Raw genomic sequence first — 7,042 nt, forward strand, 5'->3', positions numbered from 1 at the left:
AACATGCAGATAACCTGATAATCGGTACGTATTGGACGGCGGATAAAGGAAAGGGAATTATCTCAGATCATCGATATTTTCCCTGAAAGTTTGCAACACGGCAAGTGCCACAGTTGATGCAGAAACTTCTTATTTTTAGTAAATCTAAAGTTCATTCTTCGTGGGTAATCTTCGGACTAATTGTGCATCCAAATTGAATTTTCAATCTTTAATTTTCTGCTAACTGTTTTCTTACCTTTTGTGTACATGTGTGTTCATCTTCCCGTTTGGTCAATATTTTTTTCTGTTTTCTTTTTCCCACTTATTGTTATGATTGATTCTCATATCTTCACTCTTTCGTATAAAATTTCTTATTGAAGCTTCAATTAGGTCCGTTACGTTTGAACATGTGATTTTTTCATTCGGAATACTAATATATTTTCAGTATTTTTTAAATTCTTTAAATTGATTAAATTTCGCCTTCCACCTAAAGTTTACATATTCTTTTAATATTGTAAAAAAACTTTCAACAATTCCACAATTTAAAAAAAAACAAACACCAAAAAACAGCTGATGATTACGCATAAGATTTGGCTATACTTTTTGGACCTTTTGGATTATAGCTCTTCATCTTTTATATAAGCTTTGGATTTCAAATATTTTGGCCACGAGCATCACTGAAGAGACATGTATTGTCGAAATGCGCATCTGGTGCAAGAAAATTGGTACCGTTAATTTTATTCATCAGTGACGCTCAGATTAGAATAGCTATACAGTCGGAAAGAAAGCCCTTATATATAGAAACGACCGTTGTTGCTACTTTCTTAAGACAACAATGGGACTGATATTAAAACTCGCCATTCTGAAATTGCGTTAATTTGAAATATAACTGATTGAATTCTTACAAAATGGATGAACATTTATATGGAATGTACATAAAAGCGGCGAAAAGTTGAACCCTTCTAAAATCCGTCTTAAAATCATCGAATTTCGGATTTCTACTCCATAGATGTCTCTTAAAAAAACTCTATGTTGTTGATACATAAATTTCCGATATAATGATGAAAAAAAAAGATAAGGTCAAAGACTGCGTTTTTACGGTATATATATACATACATCATTCAAAGTTGTGCTCTTTGTAAAAAAAAAACCGTCGAAATAGTCGTAACTTTATCGCGTTGCAGGCCGTAAACGTTGACTTTTGCTGTTTTCCAATACCAAAAACCGGTATACCAAAATTGATTATAAGACAAAAAACTAAGTCGGTAACAATATGATTATCTTATATTATGAAACAGAAGTTTATGTGTGTATATGGAGTAGAATTAAAGATTTGACGATTTTCAGACAAATTTTAGATATTTTTTTCGCCAATTTTATGTGCTTTCTAAACACATATTAACCCATATTAAAAGAAATCAATCTGCAATATTTCAGAAAATAAAAGAGATAAAAGCAATATTTTTTTTCGATTTTCAGTTGTAGTCAGTCAACGAGACAAGTATGCAAAATTTTACCAATATCTGTGACATAGCGAATTTACCGTTCCTTGACACCAATAGCTTCCTTGTGAGCAGCAACCCTCTTTTGATCTGCCATAAATTATGGAATTCCAACTGTACTATACACAAAAAAAAGACACTTTTAGTATGATATATGTTATGTATGTACAAGTTTTAATTTTATACAAATCATAACTGATTTGTACAAAAAATAAATGTACAAAACTAATTATAAATTTTAAGTGACTGTATACAAATTATATTTTGTCCTAAAATGCATTGTTGTAATCGGGCTGTGATCACTAAAGGAGAGCACAATTTTGTATCTATTAGAAGTTCCTCTATAAGCATAGTAAGCTATAAAACTCATCAAATGGATGTTATTAACCGACCTTGTCTCGCTTTACAGGTAACAGCCTTCGCACGGTCGGAATAAAACTCATCGAAATAGCAAGTGTAAATATATTTATCTTACCTCCTATATATTTATGTGGGTACGATTGGTTAGTGGACTTTACGTGGTGACACTGCAAGTTGCCTGCATGACTCCGCCGCTGCCGACGCCGGAAACAGTATTATGTTCTAAATTCACTGTGTTCAAACGAACATAAAGTATTTATGCTAAATCTCTCTAGAGTTTTGTAAAGCATACATATATCTGAGCACATTCAGATATGTACCTTTATACGATAAAGGCATTATAGAAAACTAAATACATATTTAGGTACTGTGAGGTGCAATGACCATCTCAATTTTAATAACTATAGATCCAGAGATCACAATATTTCTAATATCAAACACCATTAACAGTTCATGTTTTGAAGGAACTCTCAGATTTCTGTACCTTTCGTGCAAGATCATGTGTGGTATCTGCAAAATTTCTCTCGATTCCCGTCAACTTTCTGGTAAAATAAGTTTTCATCAGCGACAACAAATCAGCATTTGTAATTTCATCAGAAGCAACTTAACCCGGCATCTCTACATCTTCCATATCAGGTAGTTTATCAGGCTCGATATCAGACATAACGAAATTAAACTTCAATAGACATGTTACGAAAGGTATATTCACGACGCTGAGGTTGACAAATTACATTTTAAATGTGGGGACTGTATCAAAACCGAAAATATATTACCTGTATACATTGAATATAATTTAAAAACTGCATTAATCCTTTTGGAGGCAATTCGTACGGAACGAATATTCAATGACATTTGTACCATAAGAAATATAGGAGATTAATAAATTCCATAATATTTTTTAAGAAACTATAATGCAAAAAAATGGTGGGGGAGGGGCCTTAGGGAGGGGCACGTTTTTTTATGCAATTTCAACTTGAAACTTGTTGCATAATAGTTTTAGAAAATTTACTCCCTGTCATATAGCGGCAAAAGGCATGTATTTTCTTCCTTTATTTACTTCAAACTTTGTCTTAATTTTAAAGAGTTTCAGCTCAATTTGTATTTTCTTGATAAGGGGTTTGTGATTGATTGATTGTTGGTTGCTTAACGTCCAGTGGCAAATATTTCATGCATGTTTAGAACGATAAGAGGTTTGTGTAAAATATGACTCACTACTCATCGGTTAAACATCCCTGTAGAGTTTCAAAAGCATTGCATAATGACTTTGCATTTACACCTTAACTCCACCTTTTGCGGACATTGCATTCATACATAGGTGATTGTGGACAACAGAAATCATATAAGATTTATTCGAAGTGGTTTCATATATAGGACACCAAAATGATGCCCAACAGTATATTCTATTGTCTTTAAATGGACCAGGTTTGGAGTTCGATTTCCCCCAGAATTTTGTCATCTTAGCGGGAAAAAAATTATCCATGTCGATCGCCCCTCTTTATCCGCTACAGGCGCCATCAACTTAGAGCTAAACCACGAGCAGAAAGAAGAAAATATTTTAAAAAAAATGAGTTTGCGTATCGGGTATACATATGTCGAACACGCTACAAGGCTAACTTTCAGAGTCATTGGAAGCTTATGGAGACACCAGACTGACGAATCAATCAGACTGTAGAGCTTTTTGCGGTATTAGTGGAGCGACAGGTTGAAATTTGTCAGGAACTGTAATACAACAAATAAAACTGACTAGTATCTAACCAGCTTACTATGTTTATGTTATCAATCTGGAATCGAATGAACTTGTTTAACTCTCAGCCCTCCCTTTTCTAGCCCGCCCCATTCCTGCATGCGTACACCTTTCATGTTACGATAGGCTGGACAGTGGCGGATCAAAGGGGAGGGGTCCGGGGGTTGGAACCCCCTTTTTTGGACAATCAATGCATTTGAATGGGGACATATGGTTTGAATCCCCCTTTTTTAAATGGCTGGATCCGCCCCTGCCAGCAATGATAACACGAAAGAAATTGTCATATAGGATGTTACATAATGAGACTCTAGACAAATGTGATTTGAAGTAACCAAGACGTCCAGAATTTAAATTTTATCTGTTTATATCTATAATCAATGTTTTGACACCGTCCCCAAATTTAAAGACTAATTTGTCAACCTCAGCGTCGAGAATATACCTTTTCGTAACATGTCTAATACAAAGGAAACGTACGATAATGGTCACTGCCGAAACCTCGATAGTGAAATCTGGTGCAAACTTTCATTATATACTGACCGCCAAAACCGGTTTACAACTATTGTGAAAACACAATAGAAAAATTACATACTTCAAAAATCATACGCGAACCGCACATAAATATATTTCCCTATGTCTTGCTTTTTGACTCCGTTAAGCGAGACAAAAATAGTTAGTAACGGTCCTTCTTTGATTACTTGTAACAAACCATGCTTATATACATATGGATCTACAATCTGTATATTGGCATTGCACAAGGTCATGTTTTTTCTCTGACTGTTTATGACGTCTTTAAACTAAATCCATTGGATGTTGGATGTGTACAGATTGATAATTTAGTCTTAGATGCATGATTTTTTTTATTAGTTGTTAGTGGCTTTGAACTAGCTGTCAGTTAACTGCGAGTACTCTCAGATATTTTCCTACTTACTTTTTTTTGTTGGGATGTACATGTACCCGGTCACGTCCACTTGCGAGTTTTGCACGCACCCTTGGTCTTCTTCTACCTCTTTATAAACTTGAAATCAGGTTTATATTCAATCTTAATTGGCCACAATGGTGTTTTCATGGGCCTTCAAATATCTTTGAAGTTAAATCTAAAACAAAGTCCATAAAGTATTATTTGTTTATGTCATTCATATCAGTACATAAGCATCACGAATATGTGAACTGAAATACTCTACAACCGGGGGCTTTTGACGCTGGCGGTGTATATCCGAACGCCTTTTCGTTCCTTCCAAAATAACCTCATTGTACTGTTATACCACTATCCCAGGTTAGGATGAGAGTTGGGATCCCGCTAACATATTTAACCCCGCGGCGCCACATTATGTATGTATGTTTCTGTCCCAAGTCAGGAGCCTGTAATTCAGTGGTTGTCGTTTGTTTATGTGTTACATATATTTGTTTTTCGTTTATTCATTTTTTTATGTGAGACCGTTAGTTTCATCGTTAGAATTGTTTTACATTGTCATTTCGGGGCTTTTTATAGCGGACTATGCGGTATAGGCTTTGCTCATTGTTGAAGGCCGTACGGTTACCTATAATTGTTAATTTCTGTGTCTTTTTTGTCTCTTGTGCAGAGTTGTCTCATTGGCAATCATACCACATCTTCTTTTTTATAGTCAACAGTGCAGAAAATAGATAATCTGTCATTTTAGTCCGCAAAGACATATAACCCATCCAAAAGTCCTCCTGTCCCCTCTTTCCCCACAGAATATCGAATGATCGTCCCCTTTCAAGCTTATAGGCACATGCAAAAAGCGAGGCTTTGCCTGTTTAGCTTTTTTTTGTACAAATCAAATTTATACTTCGAGAGTGTGTAGTTATTTTTTTTATACTGCAACTCATAAAACTGTTCCAAAAGAAATACGAAGGTCTTTTAAAAGAACACATCATTTTAGAATTTGGAACGAAACGTCGTAAAAATTCAGCGAAACTGTACTTTTAATAACGTCATAAGTAAAAATCTACGGAAACGCCTTGTCAACGTCATAAACAAGGCGGTATAGTTATCAAAGGTACCAGGATTATAATATTGTTATTTATCGGACCACAGATGAATTATCACGTTGTGATTGGTTAAATGCCGTCACGTGGTGACCCCCTATGAGACCGTATGGGGTTAGTAAGTTTCATATGTGGTTAATGACGCGTTAATGGCGACGTCATCTATTAATGTTGTTGTGTTTCATTGTTTATTTTTCAACAAAACGCCGCAGAAAAAGTCCAGCGTCCGATAAATTCGTTATACGGTTAACTACTGACCCCCTACGGATCCATAGAGGGTGAATAAAATGCATAGGGGACTCGGCCTCCGGCCTCACCCCCTATGGATTTTACTAACCCTCTATGGATCCGTATGGGATCAGTAGTGAACCATATAACTTATAATGGTCAGTGACTGAATATCACAAATGAGCTAGACCATTATGACTTAAGAAGCTGATGACACCTCTATCATTTAGAAAAATGGCATTTTGATATTTTATGAATTAGCCCCTTTTTTAATTGTAGTATTTCATTAAGTTTTCATTGTCTGTGTTATGCATTGATAGTGTATCTTGGTGTTATTTGTCTATGAAATTCTTCCATTTATAGATTAATTAATATAGAATTTAGCCAATTTAGAAAAAAAATCATCTGCTTCGATCTTATTTTGTGTATACTAGTTGATTGTGTAACTAAATTTGTGTAATAGAACAGAAATTGCTGTCTCTAAGGAGCACCCATGTCCATTATCCATCCTCCAAAATTGTTAATATTATTATTTTTTCGCTTGAAAGTCTAAAACCGTTTAAGTGTTGATGTTGAGATCGGAAATTGTAGAGCTTTGAAAATTTTATACTAGGATAAATGTCTTTTGTTGGTAAAAATAATATGTTCGCAAATATAGTTTTATTTAAGAAAGGAACAAATTGTTATATTATTTTATTTTTTAAAAAGAAACAAAGCAACAAAAATTAACCATTAAAAAAACTATGTTTACTAGTTCAAAATATTGAAGGGGATTAAGAAATCTGTCAACGAGAATTTGTTTTTATCAAATGGAAAATTTTATTGATATGAAAAAAGACAAGAAAAGGGACATGGCTATATTTCAAATAAGAAACAAAACACTGATATGTACAACAATTGATAGATTCTTTTTGAATAATTTATTCCCGCTTTCTGGTGCCTTGAACTACTGCTTCCAAATCATTGGCCTGGTGTCACTGGTCTGAATAATAATCACAACAATTCATTGAATAGTATCCATTCTGTAATATGTAACATTGGCCGATTACAATAGAAATTTGGTCAAAATTCTGTTGTTTGTAACTAAGGATGCTCATAGGCGATCTCTAACAAGTAAACAACACGAAAGCGACCGTCATGTTCCAACTGTTACGAACGCGTTCACAGTGAAAACTTGTCGAATTTCACCTGTAAATAACTCTCGCTTATAGCAAAAGCTCTT

Source organism: Mytilus edulis, chromosome 5, assembly GCF_963676685.1.
Source record: "Mytilus edulis chromosome 5, xbMytEdul2.2, whole genome shotgun sequence".
Classification (NCBI taxonomy): Eukaryota; Metazoa; Mollusca; class Bivalvia; order Mytilida; family Mytilidae; genus Mytilus; species Mytilus edulis.